A 23,762-nucleotide genomic window follows, 5' to 3' on the forward strand; every position below is an offset into this window, starting at 1 on the left:
ATTAGGTGACCAAACCCCCAATTCCAAAGCCTAATGCTGAACGCCAAGCAGGGAGGCAACGGGTACCAATGTTTAAGTCTTAGGTATGACTCGGCCAAGGCTTGAACCACAACCTCCCAGTCTCGGGGCGAGCGCCATACCCCCAAGGCCACAGAGCTGGTGACTCAGTCAACCACTAAAAAAACATTTTGCTAGAAAATCACACTGATCAAGAACAGCAGTCCTTAGAGGGCACCCGGGAGCCTGAGGGCACCACGTAGGAGACGTTTAGATATTAGAGGTATTTCAAATGCAATAAAAAAAAAGCACCCAAGTGAAAGTTCTGCTCAAAATACATTCTTTTACGAAACGCTGTTTTACACAGAAGTTGCTGTAAAGGATTACAATATTTTCTAGAAACTAAGGAACCTTAAACTGCGGTTTACCAAACAATGGTAAAAGCTAGAATCATACATTTTTTTCTAGCCCTTCAAAAATGAGTTAAAATGGCAAATATTGACTTGCTCCAGCTCCTCCCATTTGAGAGAAACATCAGGCATTGAATGACTTAAAGAAACAGTGTATAATACCTTAGTGGTACGAAAAACATGTATCCAGTAAAAAGAAATATTTGAATAATTGGCAAAAATACATGAACTACACTACCAAAGTTAACTTTTATAAAACAAAATAAAAGACAGAGGAATTTATATGTTTGTCCGGCATCCTGCCACCATGCTGTGCTCGTACCAGACAACTCAGTGCCATCCAGTGGTCACATATTACACATCATGGCTTTAGCATATTGTTTTTAAATTTATTTATCCTTGTTTACATTTCTACCTTTTTCATTTGTTTTTCATGCACTGAAAGGAAAAAGCCTCCAAATTAGTTGTACTTGTATAATGACAACAAAGGCCATTCATGCTCACGTTCTCCAAAAAGAACCGGAATTTCCATCACTATTGTGCAAGGCGGCGGTTTCCCTCTCTCTCCCTGCGGGGCCGGTGGGGGATCACTAGAGTCAGCGGAGTCCTGTTTAACGGATACGCGAGCTCCGGATAAATTTCAGCCCACAATTTGTGGGCCTTGCATGCACCCCGACTCCTTGGCCTTCGATCAATCCTCGGGGAGCTCGCGTCTCAAAACACTCAAATAGTCTGGGTGCAGCGATACGCCAAAAGGCTGGAATTATACTCCCAAATCTGCACGGAGTGCTCATCCGTCTCATTTAAAAAATACTGCGTTTTTCAGCTGAATAAATAAAAGTAGAACGTGCATTTTACTCATTTCGTTTTATGCTTTATCCCGTGTAAATTAGTGATGGGAATTGCGGCTCTTTTTAGAGGAAAACTGAAGAGCCAGCGACTGCTGTCCCAAACGGCTCTTACGGTTATTTTTTTTTTTTTTTCTTTAATCCACATATTGATTATTATGTTACTGAATTAAAAAACGGGGGTTAAAAAGAAAAAAATGACAAAAATTTAAATTAGAATAGAATAGAATCAAATAAAAACGTTTTAATTGTCATTTTTCCAATAAATAACACATTCAACCAATGAATAATATCTCACATAATTCTTCTGTATTATAAAATGTAGACAGATTTAATGTCAGCATTTAAAGGACACAATTAAAGATTAACCTCAAATATGATTAAGGGCTATACAAATAAACATGACTTCACTTGACCTGAAGAAACATAATCAAGAAGTATTTGATAAAAGTATATATGTTAATTAAAATAAATGTTGAATCATGATGTAATATTAAAATTAGAATTTGTATTTTCTTAATTGCCACTGACAACAACGTACACAGGAAAATTACCCGTGTTCATTTTTTTACTCATTATATAAGGGCCAAATGTTTACTGAGGTAGATTTGAATGTTTACTGTCCAAGTGTTAATTCAACCTGGGTTATTTAAGTGTACTCGGTAATAGTGTTAATTTAACACTTACAAAGTAAACTTTTAACACTCCCTCTGTATAGTATTGTCCTTATCGGTATTAAATTATCACTCTTTTTTGGTGTGTAGTGAACATTGTTTACAAAGTGATTTGACATGGCACTCCAGGGTATAATATATAAAGTTAGTCAATAAGTATTACGACATTAACAACTATAATTGAAATCTAACAACACACAATTTCTCTTTAATGAAATAATAATGTGTCTCTCGGCAGAATAATTATTTATTGGCATCCAATTAATAAAATTATGATAACTCTAAAAAACAATAATTAACATGGGAGAGCATTACATTTAATCACAGTATAATAACATTTTATTTCATATCACAATACGTAAAAACAATATTTTTTGTAGTTAAGATTTAAAACATTAATACAAACATAATTGGGTTAGGTAAAATCAGATGAAGCATGTAACATATAATATTTACTTTGTTTGTTTGTTGGTGGCTTTGTATTTGGCAACGGCACAAAAATGAAAGTTAACAAAAGTAGACAAAACAATATTTTCACATAAACAGCTGTACTATACAAACATATAAAATAATTATAATAATAATTATGTGTTGACCGCAAGGAGAGTAGGCTGACACAGTACCTTCAAGTCCCCACTCCTATTCCATTGTTTTTCTTAAAATAACATACTGAAATTCAAAACAGGAAATTTAAACCATACCCTACAAAAAGAATACATATGTAATTAATTATTTTTATACTATAACCCTTTATTTTATTTTCAAACTGTAGTCGTTTATCTTTTAAATGTTCTTGCACCGTCAGAGGGGCTTCTTACTACGACGATACATTAATATTTTATTCTATTCTATTCCATTCTATTCCATTCTATTCCATTCTATTCCATTCTATTCTATTGTATTCCATTCTATTCCATTCTATTCCATTCATAAAATTATAGTGAAACATTTTATGCAACGAGATTAGACATGGCACACCAGGCTGAACAATATACGTCAGGATAAATAATACGTATAGTGATTAGAGACTTGCCTATAGCTGGCCTAACACCGCTAAGAACTCCTTGCTCGATATATATTCGGGATATTAATAATCTCATTTATTTCATGAATGAATATATTTGTTGCAAAATACTCGAATTATTTTGTTTTAAATATCCGTTTAATAATTGTGTAAATAACAATGACAATAATAACAATATTTAATTGTAACCACTTGCCCTGCAAAAAAAAGAAAATAAATGGAGCGCTTTCGTTTGTATTTTGAATTCTCCCCGCTCAGTCAGACGTGTCAGCTTGTGCCCATGTGTGAATGTCAGCACCCTGTAAACACCTTTGACACACATGCTTGAATGTGAGGGAAGAGCGAGTTAACTTAACGTTTCTGGGTGTTACCAATAAAGCTTTTTACGGCTCGGACCCGTCTCGCGCGATAATAACCGTATCCCGCGTCTTCCATTTACATTAACGGTAGGGATCAATATCTTAAAGCGAAGTGAAGGATGGGAGCCGGCTCCCCACTAATCAAGAGCCGGTTCCCTTAAGACACTTTTTCTCTCTTGTGATTGGTCAATTTGCATTTTTTACTAGGTTCTGTGTTGTTGACTTTATTTGTTGAGTATAAAAAAGGGGAAGGTTGTTTCATATTTTACCTTTATTTTGCAGATCTGTAAAAATGTTGATGTTCGTATTCTGTGTTTTTTGGGGATAAAGTGTTTGACATTTAAAAAAAAAAGATTGGTTGAGTCTTGTATTATTTTAGTTGTTGCAATTAAAAGTCAATATTTTAACTGACATTCTGTTGTGTTTTTTCACTCTAAAGTTGCTTAGTGTAAAAAAAATTCAAACTTTAAATAAGTTAAAGTTAAATTATATTATAATCTACTGGGATAATAGATAAAAATATCAATTCATTTTGCGCATAATGTTATGTTATAGTTAGTATTTTACCAATTAGAGTGATATTTTTCTTTTTTTCTAGTTTTCTCCTTTTATTTCTTGGGTTTTTCTTTTCTCCTTCTTTTTTCTCGCTTTTTCCCCTATTTTAAATATTTGATTATTTTGAGTCATTTTTCCTTGCCTTTTACTTCTTTATTCTTGTTTTTCTTTTCCTTTTTACCTTGATTTCTTCTTGTGTTTCTTTTTTCTTAGCTTTTAACTTATTTTCTTTGCTCTTTTTTTTTGCTCTCTTATTTCATGCATTGTTTTCTTTTTTTGTTATTTTTTATTTTTAGTTGTGGACATTCTGCCATGTGGCGTCATGGTTTGGTATAGTAGGAGCATGACAGCAAACAGGAAAAAGATACAGAGACTAATCAACACATACCCGAAGATAATTGGTTGCTCTCTACCCAGTCTGGAGGCCATTACTGGCTTGCCATACCACAGCAGATCCCTTAACATTATAAAGAACTCTTCTCACCCTGTCCAACACCTATTTGACCTGTTGCCCTCTGCTAGGTGCACTGGTCCCTTAAAACAAAGACAAATAGGCTCAGAGACTGTCTCATTCCAGGGTCCTCATCACCCTACACAAGAATGTAGAACTGTAAAAATTTATATCCTGCTGGTAATGTTATTTGCACTAGTTTTCATTGCACTACTATTATAACTTGGACCAGTCTCTAAGGACTACGTTGTTAATATTTTTGCCTATTTGTTCTTTTTTCTTTTGAAATGTTTCTTTACAAGGTTACCCTGGAGTGCCATGTTCAATCGTGTTGCATACAATGTTTCACAATGATGATATCAATGAGAATAAAGATAATTCAGTTCAAATCAATAAATGCAAATGAAAATTGCTATGGGTGCCACCAGGCTGTACTTGCCCAAGACACACCACAAAAAATGGTGCCCATACGACCCAAGTGGCTAAGGGATCCAACCAACCGAACAATATTTCAAAATGGATCAAAATGCAGTATTGAATAAAATAGAATAGAATATACCTTTATTGTCATTGTTACAAAATCGGTTAACATATTGTGACAACGAAATTGGGCATGACACTCCAGTTTCACACATTCACAGTGAGGTAAAAAGCCAAGAAGATAAAGGAACAGAGAAGATAAGGTTATAAACAAGGAGGATAAGGCTGTAGTTATAATTTACATGATATTTACACAAGAAATGTCGGCATGTAGGATGTTACATACAGTTGGTATCGTAAGGGTTGTGCAATTTTGCATTTGGTGCAATATTGGTCAATAAAAAAATGTGTTTGTTGATCTTTTCCAATAATGGTTTTTATGTGAGCATCATAAACAGAGGAAAATGCTTTGCTTGCAACATTGAGCATTAGAATTGGTCTGCTTGACCTCGTGACCACCCACAGAGAAGCAATCCAACAGCTCGGACCTCAGGCCGCTTGATGACCCTGCAGGAGACAGAGCTCATGTTCAGGTGTTTGTCCATGCCATGGCTTTCGGTCAAATGACGAGACGTCAAAATTGAGCTTGCTGAAGGTTGCTGCGTTCACGGGGTCATTGATGGAGCGTTGTAAGTTTCCTCCATGACTCACCCGCCACTTCTTTTCTCTTAGCTGTAAAATGGGAAGATTGCAGGTCTTGGCTGAACTTAAAAAGCCAACCCTCTCCACTCATAAATTACACGGGCGTGGACAACCTTAAGCGCTGTTGAAATGCCTGGAACAGAGCTTTATTTCAGCACTGGCGGAGCGTGACGCCGAGGGCACCACCCCAACTGGAGCTCGGCTCTTGGAAAAAAAGAAAAAGACAGCTATTTTGCTCGTCATTGCTCAGGTCTGACATGCCGATGGTTGCATTAAAACTGCATGTGAACACGTGATTAGCAATTTAAGGGAGATGCTAACACACCTTACAAATGATGGGGCCTTTTCCACAGCAAATGAACCACAGAATTCATTATTTTATTATTTTATTTGCTTCCTGGAAGATTAAGGGTTACAGTAAGTAAATTGTTTAGTAGACATTCAAAATAAGGAGAGAAGACAAAAAATGAATTTGAACTTGCGAGGAGAACAGGGAAGAGTCCATTCTCAGACAATAAATAACCCGTTTTAAAAGCATATTAAATTGTGTAAAAATCTGATGGGTTTATTCTGTTTTCAATATTGCACACCTACAAAGGCGATTGCACACGATACCTGGGTTTTTTATTGTTTTGACTATTATTACTCACTGTTCACTATATATATATATATATATATATATATATATATATATATATATATATATATATATATATATATATATATATATATATATATATATACATATATATATATATATATATATATATATATATATATATATATATATATATATATATATATAAGGAATAGGATAATAGATGCTAACTATGATATATACATATAAAAACATGCATTCTCTTAAAATGCTTGTAGGTTAAGGAATTTGTTTGTATTTTATATAACATGAAGCTCACCTAAAGAGGGCTCATGTGATTGTCCATCATCTTGCTGCTAAGGGTACCCATGAGAATTAAAAACTTTTTAAAAGGCTGTGTAAAACAATGACTGGTAGAATGCTGCGGTTTGGTTACTTTGAGTCTCCGTAGTTTCTTTCTTATGCTTTGTATCACTCGCTTTTGGTTGCACAACACCATACAGCACCTTCTAGTGGTAAATAATACACACTTTCCTTTTGATGAAAACAAAATGCTCAGGGAAAGACCTTTAGAACCCATTGGAACTTTGCAAACTTGAGGATTTTTGAACAGTAGCTTCCTGTTCTCCTCTCAAGTTAAAAATCAAAAACAGAAAAAAAATTATAAAAATGAACTTGATTTTTATTTGTTTTTAGTATTTATGTTTTAGTTTAGGTGCATTTATTTTACTTATTTATTTTTATTTTACTTTGTTTTGTTTTGTTTTATTTCTAATTCAGGAGTTTTTAACTATGATTTTATATCTTTTAACGGTTGTTTAAAAATGTAGTGTTGTGTTTGATTTAAATGAAGTAGAAAAAAATAACAATTCTGTGTTTTTGTCTCCACACCATTTTGTGTAAAAAATAAACCTTTAGGGCCTATATAACAAATTAGATCTCTTTTAAGTTGAAGATTTTTGTACAGCCCTCTCCTGTTATTCTTGCAAGTTCAAAATGAAAATCAAATCCACTCAAAATCAAATGGATTTTATTTTAGTATATTTTGTTCAGTCACATTTATTTCATTATATTTTATTTATTTGTTTTTACTCTGTTTCATTCCTAATTCATGTTTTACCACACTTATATTTAGTAATGCTTGTTTTAAAAATGCAGTGCTGCATTTTATTAAATGGAGTGGAAAATCATCACATTTCTGTGTTTTTTGTCTACACAACATCATATTGTGTAAAAATCTTCCCCAGTCTGACCACCCAGGGGGTCCTTGACACCACAACCTTTACAAAGGGGGATGGGCGTTTGTGTGTGTGCCATTGCATTTGTGTGTGTTTGCATTGGGCAAGTGTCTGCTCACACGCATGAATATGCTCCTTCATCTAACACGGATTGATCCGACACTGACTCCAGCTTTTTGTTGATTTATGAGAAAGATGAAATTATTGGAACTAGGCCGATTGCATCTTGTAAAAAATAAGAAATAGGTAAATAAATGCATAAATAGATACGTAAATATAGCTTTTTTTAATCAGATCTTGTCTCGTTTTTCTCATTAGAATAGACCGCCGTCCTGCCCTGGTCTTTGCTCTTTTTGTCCGCGTTTCGCAAGCCGGTGCTTGACTTGTGCTACCTCCTCAAAACGACAAGAAGAGGGGTCACCCGTTACCCCCCGGCACCTTTCACGATTACAAAACGTATAGCAAAAGCGAGATACGATAACCTGTCCAATTAGAAGCCAATGACAGACAAACAGCCATACAGTACTGCGTTTAACGGGAATTCAAAGTGCGGGGGGCAGCTGGTTTCTTATCTGTCCGGGTAAGGAGAAGGCGGGCAACAAAGGGAGGCCTAAGTCTAAGAGGCTTGATGCATGGGAAAGCCATGGGCCGGCCATTGTGGCTGCCCTTCTGCTAAGCAAATAGTCCAAACTGTTCATTCCCCATCTCCCATTCTCTGGCCCCGTACATTGTTTGTGTCCTTGCATTTCATTCTGACTGGGGAAGATTGCCTCTCAGGGCCAGTGAGCAAACAGTCCAGAAAAGAGCCAGCTATCTCCTGCCGTTCCCAGGAGAACTAGCATTTTTATTTCAGCTCCAAGCTGTCAAAGGATTGGAGAGTTTATGTCAGGATTCTGAATTAATTGCTTTAAGCCTCGAGGCTGACGCCCACGTTTTTATCACCAAATGTTCGGTAAAATGTTTCCTAGCAAATCCCCCGCCCTCGCCCCCGCCCTGGCGCCACCCCACCCAGTGTGGTCGCTTACCAAAGCGGGACGGGATAACTTTTGTGGCGTTTAGTGCTCGCCACGGTACGATTGGGCGACGGTTGACGGGCCGATCGCAAACAACTAACTTTTGTGTGTTTTCCGTCCCTCGCCGCCACGCTAGGTGTGCCAGCCAAGCTTGGCAAGGGGGTGCGTAAGCTTACAGATGCCTCAATAAACCGTGGCTGTTCAGACATTTGGTGGAGCAGGTTTTTAAGGCTCCAAAATGTCCTCGGAATAGCTAAACGGTCTTCAGAACCGTCTGTCGCCTTCAACTGCCGACTTAATAACATATACATAGTATACAATACTGCAAAAGACACAAGTCACGTTTGGAGGATGTAGTTTTCTTCTGTTATCTTTTGAATGTTTGTAGAATATCGGGCGATAAAAATAACAGTAGAATCAGAGGCTGGAGAAGAACTTCAACCTCATGGGGTTTTCTAAATGGCAGGATATGCTGGACACCATTGGGATATTTACTAGTGGTTCTCAACTGGTCTGACTTTTGGACTCGCCATCGTATCGTATTGTCACTATGGAATAAGGGGATTGTGCTGTTTAAAGCACAGATATTAGAATATATTCCCATTTTTTTCTAAAAACAAAATAAGCAACAAAACCAAAATCACTTCAATTACTGTATATACTGGCGTATAAATCTACATCGCATATAGGCCACATACTAGCAGAAATTCATACGTAAAATGTAAATACATGTGTAACTTGGCAAACAGAATTATTCAATCATATTTATTGCAGATAATAAAGATACTGGTAAAAACCTAAAAATATAACATTTTGAAACCATTTACTGTGCCTTCCAGCAGCCCCCTATGACACTCTGAAACCCTTTGGCAAACTTTTTCCTCTTCAACTCGATTGTTGTTTTCAGATTCAGATTCAGATTCAGATTCAGATCTACTTTATTGTCATTCTAGTGCACGTGTATACAGAACGAAATGTCGATACATCTGACTCGCACAGTTTCTTTGAATGTACAGATATAAATATAAATAAAATGTTGTATTGAGTTGGAGTATTGAGTACTAATAATATACTAAAGAGTGCAATAGATGTGCAAAATGGGCAGTCAGGTAAACAAGTCAGGTAAACAGTAACAATAACTTTTTCCTTCCCCTTCCTGGAAACTTTCTTGGGACCCATTATTATGAGCAGAAAAAGGAAACAAAACAGACAAAATCACAATCAATGAGATGTGGTCCCTCTCAAACACAATTGAGAAGAAGCTGACTGAAAATATCAAGCAGGGCATTATTGCCTACCTAATCTATTTTTTAAGAGAGTGTAATCGACCCTTTGTTTTTTTTTTTTCTTTTTATTAGCATTATTATGCCAAGTAAACTTTTAGGTCTCGCCCTAACAGTTGAAAAACAATGATATTGAACAAAGGATACATTCTAGCAATAGACATTTAAAGCGTTTTTTTATCCATATGAAATTCGCTGTTGAAGTTCTAGGTTGTTTTCCATCGTTTGATCAATATCCTGCCATCGGCCCTTTCAAAAGCTGTTTTTTTTTCAACGTTGATCAATATTCTGCTATCAGCCATTTTGACCACATGCCCCTGTTCAGCTGTGGTCTTGTGGTTGTTGGACTTATTGATATGAGGTGTTCTTGTGGTCTGCTCAATAATATGAAAATCTGGCAAAAGTTGGTTCACTCATTTGTATAGTACAGTCTTTATCACTGATCTGGTATATTTTGAGCACCAAAACATCACATTGTAAAACTGGTGACGTTCACACAACTGAAATATTTCAAGCAAGCATATACATTTTAAACACACGAGCGATCCTCCGCTGATATAAAACATCATTCCGTTGGCATGGTTACGCGAATTGTCGATCCCTGTAGGCTCTTATGTGAAGAGGCCAAAACCAACAAAGGACGAAGCGCCCGACAGTCCAGGGCCTCAGCGCCACACGTCAATAACACAACCTGAAATCGCCATCTGGAAATTGCTTTTCTTTACCGAATGCAAGTGACAGTGTCAGGGACCCGTATTGCCTATTTGCTCTCTTTAAGCATCACAATCATTTGCCAATGTGGGCTTTTGAAACCGGATCCTGGAGCTTTTTGTTCAGAGAAAGCTGTGCCTATGTGGAAAGCTACGAACTGAAAACAGTAGGGTCAAAAATAACCAAAATGTATTAAATATTGTATTTCTTTGCTCTGAGTTAAAATTTGGAATTTAAAACGATTTTAGCCAGATCCCAGTTTTTCGGGTTGCTTGATGTTTTTCTCAGTTTTTGGTTAATCAACTCATCATTTTATTCAATGGTTGGCATAAGTTAACCTAGAAACCAACTTTTTTTGTTTTTCTGTGTTTTTGTTTTGGGTTATTCATTTGACACAACATTTCTGGATGTTTGAATGGTCGAATAAAATTGAGGTGAAAGTAAACCATTTCACCTTTTGCTGTGAATTCTCCCTACTATCTGGTGTAAATATTCAGATAAAAAACTGTACAATTTTTGGTAGATTGTTTTCATTTATTTCAAATTGATTAGGTTTATTTGTTTTGGTTTATTGACCGCTGATATAGACAAAGCATACATTCTGGCAATAGTATGCAAGAGACATTTAAATGAATTTTTTACAGTTAAAAAATTTGCTGTTGAAGTTCTGGGTTGTTTTTCATCGTTTGATCAACATCTGGATTTTACCTGAATGAACACAACTTGGGCCATATTAAATAAAAACCCAACAGAACCCAACTACATTGGGTGAAATGAGCGGTATTCATTTGATGCAATTTTAGGGGGTTATTTGAATAACCCAATGGAATTAAATGGATCAATTCAAACTTTAGAAGTTGAGTCTGAATCATATTTGGCAAAATGTGGGGTTATATTCGATGATTAACCCACAATGCAATTCAATTATATGAGATGCATTGAGGGGTTTTTTTTATCAATCTTTCGTCTAAATAGAATGACCCCCCCAAAAATTAAATCGCTCCCTTTATAACTCTATTTTATTTTCGCATATGTTTGTTGAGAAGATAGCTCCAATGTTTTTACTGCAACTATCAAGAGCAAACTACATACAGATGCTACCCGATTTACGAACGAGATAGGTTCCGGACAATTGTTTGTGAGTTAAATTTGTTCGTAAGTTGCTTCAGTGCTATATTTTGTACGTTTAAGGTTTTTATAAATATGTTTAAGGCTTGCATAATTAACCTGTATTTGTTTGTCATAAAACATACACATTTATTTAAGTAGTATGCTTTATAAAGATGAATAAAGTTGAGTTTAACTTACTTTTGGAAGATGCATTTTAAGAGGTCCTCCTTCGTGGTAAAAAGTCGCTGAAAAAAAGCATTCCGACCATTTTCCCAACCGCATCAAGCATTCTTTTTCCACTTTCATTTCAAAAGAAACGGCTCGCATCCTCTTTACGCCAACCATATTGAATGGATGCACGAGATGTTAAACAATGAAAACGTCAAAGTTCTTAGCACCCTAGCGATTCATTACATGTTGTTACACACGGACCAGGAAGCAGAAGCCGGATTTTTTCTTCGGGGTGGATGCTGAGTGACCACAGCGTCACCACACGCCAGTAGCAGCGGAAAGAAGCACTACAGTAATGTCCTGTACTCGGAAAAAGGTGCACACAATACAAAATCTAACTTATAGCAATGTCCGGATATTTTTCAACATCCCGGAAAAAATGTTCGTATCCACCGTTTTACGTAAGTCGAATGGTCGTTAGTCGGGGAGCGTCTGTATGTCAAGACACACTCAATAGGAAAAGTGCAAGTCAAGGAGAAGCTGATCTGTTTATTCATATGGTTGTTTTGTTTTGTTGCTTCATTCGCAATGTGTATATGAACTTTTGTTGCACCATCAATGTCCATAAACAGGCATTTTAAACCGACTGGCAATGAACAAAGATTTGAACTATTTTAACGACTACAGTATAATGCAGTTTGCGGTTTTACACAATGTGGGAACATGCATTATTAATTGTAAAAATACAAATATTTCATTCAGTGTATTCATTAGTATGTTCAAACCCTCTGAAATCCAACCAGATGTGTCCAGTTTTTACAGAAAGAGGGAAAGAGGCGTGTTTTTTGTACAAAGAGACCACATTCTTTAGACCGACTTTTGAACAAAAACATCTTGGGTGGTTTTAAACAAAATTAATCTTTTTTTGTGGGTTGGTATTTTTCCTTAAAAAAACCCTTAGGTAGTAAAGAACCCGGCTCGAATTAAATATGTGGCAGCACGGCGGCTGGGTGGTCACGGTGTCTGTGGTGCAGTTCTGAGGTCATGCGTTCAAATCCACCAAGCAGCTTTCTTCTGCGGAGTTTGCATGTTCTCCCTGTGCATGCCAGGTTTATTTTCCGGGTCAATACGTCCCTAGGTGTGAAATAGCGAGTGAATTGTCTGTCTGCGTGTCCTGCGAACCGGGTGGCAACCAGTTGAGGGTGTCCCCTGCCCACTACCCGAAGATAACTAATGTGGGCTCCAGCACCCTCGAGACCCTACTGAGGATAAGTTTTGCAGATAATGGCTGGATGGAGATCCCCTCTGGTGAGTTACTTCAAACAATGACGTTTTTTTACAAAGCATAACAATGAAAAAATGACTCAATATTGGGCGTGTTAAGAATAAATAAACCAGTTAGGTTTATTTTGAGGTTCAAAACGCTGTAAATGAGAGGTCACCAACCTTTTCAAACTGAGGACAACTCATTCCTATTATAACAATTTATGTGATTACTCTGTTGTTTCTATGCTATCACCAGGTTGTAATTATTAGAAGTAAAGTAGTTCCAATCAACCACTGAATGTCATGCCAATAAAACATGAAATATCCGAGAATTTCAAAATGAACCATGGCTGGTGTGCTATTTTCAGGCTACTCTGGTATTTTTAGGGGATTACCTGGTGCTCGCTTGATAGCGCGGGTCAAAAGTTGTGGATCCGAGGGTTGTTTCCGACATAATTACTCTTTTTTCTCGTTTCTTTTTTTTATTAATAGAATTTGTAAATAATGAACCTAATATTAAGGGGGTCAAACGGATAAACAACACAACATTTTGAGTTGAGTCAATTTTAGGGCGGGAAAGTTAATAAGCTAATATCGGAAGGCCAAACTCACCTCACTGCTCATTTAACTGCAACCACAAGCACACCATCTCCACGGCACCACACCTTTCGTTATCTATTCAGTCGGCCACTTCAAGATAAGAGTAACCAGCCTCTTACCAATAAATCTGCCAGTTGACTCCTTAATCTGAGAGGATATTAAGTGACAACCTGCCCGATGCTTCTGTCAGCCGCAAGCAGGCGAGGGTTAATAGCGGGTATCAGGGGACTACTCTGCAGCGTGGAGAACACGCAGGCCTCATCCTTCCTCATAATCTGCTCAACAGCCCTGTAGACGCCTCCCAGCTTCCCTCAGGCCTCCGCATTCTCCTCTCCATGATAAACAGCGCCGCCATTTATACGGGATTAAATTGGGGATTAATTTGATTCAAGTTCGGGTATGGGAATTCATTAGCCGGCTGAGAGTGGCGCTATACATGCCGGGAATTTAATTTGCGTCCCCCAAGGAAAGCGTTATGAGATGGGGGTGGAGAAAGGGGATGATGCCACCACCCACTTTGAATTTACACTCTTGTAAAGTGGCACTTTATTGCTGTTTATTCCATTGTGTTAATTTGTTGGAGACCAGGGGTCCCAAACTCGCAGCGCAAAGGCCAATTAAGGCCCTCGGGGTGTTAGTTTGACGGTCCCGCCTTAACATGAAAGTTAAAGGGACAGTGTGTCATCTTTGACCACTAGATATCAACCCCGAAATGTCACAAGGAAGAATTCGAACTACGATGACTCCAAAGAAAAAAAACGAAGAAAAGATAGAAGAAAAACAAAAAGTAAAACCCAAGAAAGAAAAAAGGAAAGAGAGAAAAATGAAAGAAAGGGAGGAAAGAAAGGATGGAAAGAAGAGAAAAAAAGGGAAGAAAGAAAGAAATAAACAAACTAAAATAAACAAAGAGAAATAGATAAATAGAAACAAAGAAACAAAGAAAGAACAAGAAAAAATAAAGTGGAAAAATAGAACAAAAATGGGAAAAAGGACAAAAGGAAAAAAACGAGAAATTAAGTATAGAATGTAAAAAAATGAGAACAGGGAAGGGGAAATAAGAAAGAAAATCAAGGAAAAAAAAAAAAGATGGGAGAAGAAAAAAAAGATTATAGACAGGTTTGGGGGTTTTCAGGTACCTGTAGCAGCAATATCTTTATCTCGTGTTATGTAAAATAAACAAAAATGTCTGTATTTAAGAAAAAATACATATTTTTTTATATATTTGTGCCTATTATTTCAATATTCTCTTCTTTTTTTAAAATAAATTACACTGTTTAGCAGTGGGAGGCACTGAATATTACACAATGTTCCTTTTAAGTGCATGCCTAGCGAATTATATATTCATTTATGGCTGATTAATTTATTTTCATACTTATTCTTAATGTGTTTTATTTTAAAATCTTTTTTCTTAAAACGGAATTTAAAAGTATATATTTGAGTACAGTGGAATGTTTTCATCAGAATTTGTTTGTGGAAAACATTTGGCCCAACCTTACCCAGACCCTAGCCCCGTCTGCCCCCAAGTCAATTTGAGACCCCTGTTGAAGATCAGCTATTTTCAACTGGTCTGACTTGAAGACCCACTATTCCACCCTAATGATGAGCTGCAAACCAAATCCATCCATTTTTTATCTGCACTGATTATCCTCAGTAGAGTTGCTGGGGTGCTGGAGCCCATCCCAGCCATCTTCGAGCAATGGGCAAGGGACACCCTGAACTGGGGTACACAGAGACAGACAACTCACTCGCTCATTCACACGTAGGGACAATTTGGACCGGCCAACTAACCTGACATGCATGTTTTTGGGAATGTTGGAGGTAACCGGGGTGCCCGGAGGAAACGGGGAGAACATGCAAACTCCACACGGGGAGGCTGCGGTAACTGGACTTGAACCCTGAACATCCGCACCGTGGGGCTGCACGCTAACCACCCAATCTCTGTACCGCCGCAACCCAAATCAAGAAAGAAAAAATCTATTTCTCAAATTTATCTGCTGAAATGGTTGTTCAGTTTAAAGAAGAGATAGGACTTTTTTTCAGCAAAACGACTTCAAGTACAAATATACTTGCCTATAAGCACATATGCGACTCTCTGAAACTGCTTTAAAATAGCCGCTTACTAGAATAATTTCAAAATTTTAACAAATTGTCTACCTAAGCATCTATTTCATTTTGTAGTTAATAAAGATGAATATATAACTAAAAAGCTATAGATATAACATTTTAAAACTGTTTACTGTACCTTCCAGCAGCGCTTCAATGGCAGACACTCTGTATTTTTCAATCATTTCCTCCTTCAACTCAATCGCTGTTGCCATTGTTATCCTCTTTTTCTTCTCATTATCACTAACTTTCTTGGTACCTATCACTATAAGCAGAAAAAGCAAATAAAACCAACAAACTTGCAATAAAATGAAATGTGGTCCCTCTAAAACACGCCATTTGGCCGAACAGGTAGAAGAGATCTACCAAGGTGTTATGGCATATACTGTTAATGAATATAATTGACCCTCCGTGTTTTTTTCGTCCTTGCGTTATTTTGCCAAGGAAAAAGCCCGCGACCCGCTGAAAACTGGTCCGCAAACACTATTGGGTCCCAACCCACTAGGTGAGAAACACTGTCGTAGATGATGTGGGAGTGATTCGGGGAACAGTGTGCAGATGAGTGTAAAAACAGAAAGCATACAACATATTCACGTACAACCCCCCCACCCTCTCCCTAACACACAAATTCATAAGGTATTAAAATGAGCCCATGACTTGAATGTGAGTGATCCTCATGAATGTTGAAAAGACATATCGCCTCCTCTCCTGACAAGCCGTGTGCTATAAAGTCAGGACATTAAATTCAAGACGGGCCTAGATTACGGGACACGGCACCCACTCCCCAACCCCTGCCCTCGCCCAACATCAATCCGCTATTCACTAAATTGGACGAGCCCCATTGTATTCTGGCCTATCACGGCGCACTTGTGCACGGTAGAACATATGCAGGACAAAATATTCGTCGGTTTGTTATTCTGAGGGTGGCGTCGGGGGGCATGTGGGGGTGCACATGGGTTTGTTTGCCTTTGCCGGGAGAGGAGATTGGATTGGGGCTTTAAATGAATCGCTGGCGCGCCGCGTTTATAGGTTTCATTAACTTTTAATGAGTTGGGTGTCCTTCGTCCTGATTGGCTGGCAGAGATCGGCGTTTACTTCCTGGAAGTCAAGCTAGGGGCGCAGAGGCGGGATGCTTAGAGTGATGGAAAGTGATACGAAGCATGGATGAGAGAGAAGGTTTAGTTCTGCTAAATGCCAAAACAAAAAACTACAAGAAACTGTACGCCTGGGGTCTCAAACCTTGCAGCCTACAAAACAATAGTTCAGAGACCCCGCCATAATGTGAAAGCTTAATGTTAATCCCAATGTTTGACATAGATGCTACTTTTATGCTAATCACCTATCATTGGCTTAAACTTCCCTAGCTAATATTTGAGACGGGTCTACGTCTGCCCTGAAATGTGGTTTGCTGGCTACCTCCTGGCAGCACATACAAATCGCAGACTAGAAGTTTCAACAAATTAGCTAATTCAGTTCATCATATTTTGAAATATAGTCACAAACTATTTTATTTCAATTTAAACATGGAACACGAAGCTGCTGGGGTGAGGAAAGAAATGGTCACCACTGTTGAACTGAAGCATAAAGGGCAAGGGATGCACCATGCTCGTAACTTTTGTAGAGTTCATTTTTTTGCAATGTAATCACAAAATATTTGGGATGGATCAGGGGAGCAAATTGTCCCCACTGTTGAACCACTGTGGAGCAGGAGAGGATATAGTAACCACCGTTGAACTGAAGCTTAAAGGGCATGGGATGCACTTTGTTCCTAACTTTTGGCCACTTAACTTTCTTTGCAGTGTAATCACAAAATATTTGGAATGGAGCAGAGGAGCAAATGTCACGACTGTTGAACTGAAGCTTAAAGGACAGTTGATGGACCTTGCATGTAACCTTTGGTGATTTTCTCTTTAGCAATGTAATCACAAAGCCTTTGACCTAAATTTAGGGGCCATGTCGGAGAGTCCAACGGAGGAAATTGTCACCACGTTTGAAATGAAACTTAAAGGACAGTGGATGTGCCTGGCACATAACTTTCCATGAGTTTCTGGATTTGAGACAAGTTTGTTAACCATGTTTCTGTTTTTCTCTTTACATTTTGGGAAAAGAAAGATATTTGAGGACAGTGCTTTTGACAACGCTTTTGTTGAGGAAAACCTGACATGGCCCAACTTTACTCAGACCCTATGTTTGGTGGCCCCCAGATAATTGAGTTTAAGACCCCTGCTGTATGCCTTCTATGCATTTCTTTGAACTTCGAAGAAAAAGTAATTAGTTTACTCTGTTTTTGTATTGTACTACTGCCAAAGAGATTGCATAGGATCCCAGGTTGTTATTTTGACTATTATACCTCACTGTTGTTTATTGATCTTCACTGTTTAAACCATTGTCACTATTGGCCAATCATCTTGCTGTTTATTGTATGTCCACAACCTTTAGGACAAGGATCTGCTCATTTAACCTAGGAGATTTAGTTTAAAAAGCAGAGCTCACGGGAGGGTTTTTAGAAGAGGCTGGAATTTCTTATCTGAGTTTTGGGTACTATACTATTGAGGTCTTCCCTCTGCATTTTGAGTATCTAAACTATAAACTTATCAGGTGTGTTCAAAATCCTGAGTAGTATCAAAATTGGAGACTCCTTTGACCCAAGGTACCTTGATTTGTAGTCGAAATAGAATATCACTGCGTCTATAAGCTCCACGCCTCTGTGAACAAGAAGAACATGACCATTTTTGGTATGGATTTTGAGTTGAATCATGTTGCTGTTTTTCAATTTCCACACCATTTAGGGCAAATCTGCTTTTGTAACCTATGAGATTTAATAAAAAGAAAGGGCTTAGGTGAGAGCTTTTAGAACAGGTTAAAAATTTTATCTGAGGTTTGGATGCTCCCCCCTTTCTCCTTGCAAGTTTGAACGCCATTGATGTCTTCTCACCTTATTTTGACTGTCTTCTATTCATAAAGTGATCCCAAAGTGAGGCACAGAGAAACTGTATCAGGACAAGTACCGCCCTGTTTTGAAAAAACAACCGAAGCAATTTGCATGAGGCGATATTTCACTAGGATAAACACTGACCATCCATCCACTTCCAGGCACATAAAAGCAGCGGGGCAAAGCAAGTTGGGCCTCAATGGAGGTCACCGCTGTGTCCCACCAGCTGCTGCCTCCTTCCTTGTCAATGGCCATTGTTGATGGACCTCTCCCTCTCTCTCTCTCTCGCTCTCTTTTTTGACTCTCTCTCGCACATCCCGTCACCCTGACATGAAGAAGTCCCACAGTGGAATGTCACAGAGTCATGTCAGAAGAGATGCGGACACATCACAGTCAGCAGCCGCATTCTCGGCCCATCTCCCGCGCTCTCGCTTTCGCTCCGTCTGCCCTTCAAACACGCACACGCCTCCATCCTCAAGATGACCCTCATACGTCTGGATTTTCAAAATAAATGCCACGCCTGTCGATTGGGATGAATTTATAAGTACACCAAAAGCCTTTTCTTTCAAGAATTTGAGAGACAAATATGAATTTCGAAAGAAGGAAATGAAAGCAAATAAGAACAGGAAATGATGTTTAACACAGAGGAAAAGTTATATAATTTATAGATGCAGTTTTGTACATTTTCAAAATGTTTTTTCAAATATAAAAATTAAAATGAGGTTTATTTAAATTAATTTTCTTGTGTATTCATAACTGTGTAAGTCAAAGCAGGGCGTTGAAGTCCGTGTTTGGTAAGGCACAGTCAGATTTACAAAGTGCTAATAATATCAGTAATTCTTGTTTCAAATAGGAATCCTTGGTCTCACTATGTCTCTTTGTCATGAGGCGAGAGAATTGTGTGCCTCACTCTGCATCTGCTTCCGCAAATGCTTAGCAAAGAAATACGTTACATACTAATTGTATTGATGTTTCTTAATATAATGATAAAATTCAGCAATCTTTAATAAGGAAATTCAAAAGTTGTGAAGTTCATCGGTAAAAATCGTTATCATTCTGTATGTATAACCATTTAATATAGTTGGATTTCATATTTTAATTATTTAATTGCGCCTCACTTGCCTTCAGTGCCTGTACATCACTGATATATATTTGAGTTTATATGGGGCGGAATATATAGAACGAAAATTAAATAATGCATAAAGTTGTTGATAAGAAACAATTACACAAAACAGGCACGGCTTGTGGATGGATGGATGGATGGATGGATGGATGGATGGATGGATGGATGGATAGATAGATAGATAGATAGATAGATAGATAGATAGATAGATAGATAGATAGATAGATAGATAGATAGATAGATAGATAGATAGATAGATAGATAGATAGATAGATAGATAGATAGATAGATAGATAGATAGATAGATAGATAGATAGATAGATAGATAGATAGATAGATAGATAGACAGACCAACAGACCGAACGACCGACTGACAGACAGACAGACAGACCGACAGACCGACCGACAGACAGACAAACCGAAAGACAGACAGACAGACAGACAGATAGACAGATAGATAGATAGATAGATAGATAGATAGATAGATAGATAGATAGATAGATAGATAGATAGATAGATAGATAGATAGATAGATAGATAGATAGATAGATAGATAGATAGATAGATAGATAGATAGATAGATAGATAGATAGATAGATAGATAGATAGATAGATAGATAGATAGATAGACAGACCAACAGACCGAACGACCGACTGACAGACAGACAGACAGACCGACAGACCGACCGACAGACAGACAAACCGAAAGACAGACAGACAGACAGACAGATAGACAGATAGATAGATAGATAGATAGATAGATAGATAGATAGATAGATAGATAGATAGATAGATAGATAGATAGATAGATAGATAGATAGATAGATAGATAGATAGATAGATAGATAGATGGATGGATGGATGAATGAATGAATGAATGAATGAATGAATGAATGAATGAATGAATGAATGAATGAATGAATGAATGAATGAATGAATGAATGAAAGTTGCCATTGCTTCATTTTTTGCTGCCGCTAAAGGAAATGTTATTGTCACCCAGAATAAGTCTTGTTTATCCTAGAACCATTTTAAAATTGTCGACATAACGCAAAAAAAATTAAACATATATTTGGTTGGTTTATTTTTTCCAAACGGAATAAAAGTACTAACAAAAAGCCAAGAATCTAACACAACATAGACGAAAAATTGAGGCCCGGGATTAATCACAAAAAAATGTGATAGAAAAGGAGAGGAGATGGTAACTGATCAAGAAACTAATTAATTAAGTAAGAAAAAAGAATGGATCCTTGTTCTCAATTTAATAAATTATTTGATGAATTGATTGATAGAGTGATTAAATATTTATTCCATCTGTCAAATAAAAAGACAAATTATTTTTTTTAAATCCATCTTTAAAACGAAACGAACAGTAAAAACAGAGTCGTTAATAGCCTAAGATTTATACCATAAAAATGATTTTTTTCATATTTCTGATATGGTTCATAATTATTGCACATGCACATCCCAATTCGTTTCGACTTTCCTGTGCTGAGAAAAGACAGTGTGCCTTGCTAAGATATGGGATTAGGAGTATTTCTTATGAAAGAGGAGTTAAGTTGACCCAGTCGGTCCCTCCCCTGCCAAAAGCCTGAGACAGAATTACAGCTTGTTGGACCGGTGTCCCGCTGTTGCCATGGCGACACATCTACTTGGGTGTTCCAGGGTGCATGTGGAGCTTTAAAACGAAAGGTGCTATATGAAACCACGCATTTACCAGCATCAAAGACGGATTGTCAATTTGCATGCATTTTTCCACAGAATGCATTTATAGACAACACAACGGTGCAATATAAAATCGATGCATGTGTTTTTACGGCTATGCGTCACTCCGTTAACACCCACGGAAAGGTGTGTGTGACAAGTTTACATTATACTGATTCATTCACATTAGTCGCTGAGGTATTGAGGTGCATTGCTGCAGGGAGAACGTCTCACTTGAGAGGAAGCCATGATGCTGACAGAGCTCAGGCATCATATTAGTCCGAGACGACAACCTGCAGAGGGGATTCAAATCAGTCATGTTTTTCCTTTTCTTTTTTTAGGAGGGGGGTCCTTAACTGAGCCTGACATAAACTATGGATGGTTGTGTGGGAGGTCTTTTATTGAGCTTTAATCAAGAAATATGCTAATGCATGGGAATTGCTACTAAATCAGGTTAGCGGAGTAAAAGGGATCAACAGGCTGGAGGCCCTGTTCAGTTGCTATAACAACAACATATGTATTTATGTATTTACTTGCTTGTTTATTTGTTCTTTGACTTTTTTTCAACTTCAATAAAGCAAAAATGAATTGTTAGGTGTTAATTATCCACACCCGTAAGGAGTCAACTGAAAAGTTTTCGATTGTAGATTAATGCTCACAAGTATTTATAAATTGAAAAGTCTATACTTTTCTGGATAGGTTTAATATAAACAGTTTCTAAAAAATAAGATAAACATTGGGAATTTTGTTGAATGAATGAAATATCTGGAAATTATTTGACCGTCATTACTATTATTATTATTATTAGTAGTAGTAGTAGTAGTAGTAGTTGTTGTTGTTGTTGTTGTTGTTGTAATAGTATTTATTCATTTTGTTGTTTTTATTATTTCGATAGTTATTATTGTTTGTTGTTGTTTTTTGGAATCTTTATTAGTATTTATTTATTTGTTCTGCTTGTAGTATGATTAGTATAATAATAATATTTTTACTAATTATTATTATTAATAATATTATTTGTATTATTGTTGTTATTGTCGTATAATTAAATGCAAGATTTGTATTATCATTATTATCATTAATAAAACATTGGATTTTTTTTCTGTACACTGATGAATAATCTGGAAAGTATTACACTGTCATTATTATAATTATTTTGTCATTACTGTTGTTGTTATTGTTGTTGTCATTATTATTGACATTTATTTATTTTAATGGAGGTAATTGTAGTAGCAATAGTATTTATTAGTATTAATATCATTATCACTGTTATTGCTTTATTATTTTTATAATTTGTTTATTTGTAATACTAGTCGTATGAATGCTAAAATTATCATTTTAGTAGTTTCATTATTATCATTATCATTATTACTATTATTATTATTATTATCGATATTACTATTATTATTGTTATTTTTGTATTATTATTATTATTATAAATATTATTATTATTGATAATACTATTATTATTATTTATTTTGAGCATTATTATTAATATGTGTTAGGTTAGTATGCATTATATTCTAATAAACTTTTCTAAAAAATTAAATTTTATGATTGTTAGCGAATTAACGATGAGTGGAACATTGTTATAGCTATAAAATTTTGAAGATTATTAGCAACAATGTCATCATGATTTTCAAAATATGACAAGCATGTGTTAATATAAACTGTTTACATGGAATTACCAGGTTTTAGTTTTTAGAAACTATCAACGAATTAATCAATCTGATATAATCAATGGTACACAGAAAAATTACCCTTTTAACCATCTAGAAACAATCAATCAGTTCCCTTAATTTGATTTAATCATAATCCGATTCAAGCCAAAGTATTCACAATAAATTTAGAATAAACTAAGCGCTGAAAATGTGAGGTGATGCTCACATGCACGAATTCCCTCTTCAAATGTTATTTTAAAGACCTTCCTGTTGTCAATTGAGACGCAATCGTTCTTTAAGCACAACAAGCTGCAAATCCCGTCAGCTTTGCACCAAACTGTTCGGAAATCCTTTCGCAAAACAATTCCAGGTATCGCCCTCCGCTTGCATTACTCCTCACATCGCCTTGTTGCACGCATATTTTGCAGTTTCCCCAAAAAAATATCGTTCCGTGTCACCTACCTGTGCAAAAGTGCCGGCGGTTGCATGCATGCAGGAGCCCGTTGCAGAAGCTTTGCTTGGTGCCTTCTGCAAAGCGCTCCGCACATCGCCGCATTTATTTGAGCTCAAACTCAGTCACTGTTGACTTTAGCACAAAGCAAAGATTTCACTGCCCTGCTAGTTAAAAAAATGATTATTTTACACAGATATCGATCAGTGCGATACACACAAAAAAAATCAGCTTAGCGCGATATGTCTAAAATGAATAGTGCCAAATTTAATGTCTGTGTAAATTTACAGAGCTGCGCCCTATTCGGCGTTTACAGAGTGCAATTTGGTTGGTGTGTCTGTGTGCGGTGCTTGTGCGTGTGTG

The 23,762-nt window shown here is 36.8% G+C and overlaps 1 long non-coding RNA gene across 2 annotated transcripts in view; it reads right to left on the minus strand.

Annotated features, from left to right (window-relative positions):
* LOC148351546 (uncharacterized) overlaps window positions 1-23,540 on the minus strand; it is a 31,343-nt gene extending 7,803 nt beyond the window's left edge. Inside the window, exons 1-3 of one of the 2 annotated variants that reach the window (XR_015852914.1) lie at window positions 23,411-23,540; window positions 5,554-5,644; window positions 5,262-5,470 (exon numbers count right to left, since the gene is read on the minus strand). This is a non-coding gene — a long non-coding RNA (uncharacterized LOC148351546). Of the gene's footprint in view, window positions 1-5,246; window positions 5,471-5,553; window positions 5,645-23,410 lie in introns of both variants that reach the window. The other variant, XR_015852913.1, reaches the window with a different exon arrangement.
* Between the last annotated feature and the right edge of the window lie 222 nt (window positions 23,541-23,762).

The sequence above is a fragment of the Urocampus carinirostris genome, chromosome 15 (genome assembly GCF_059441175.1).
Source record: "Urocampus carinirostris isolate Australia breed hairy pipefish chromosome 15, RoL_Ucar_1.0, whole genome shotgun sequence".
Taxonomy (NCBI): domain Eukaryota; kingdom Metazoa; phylum Chordata; class Actinopteri; order Syngnathiformes; family Syngnathidae; genus Urocampus; species Urocampus carinirostris.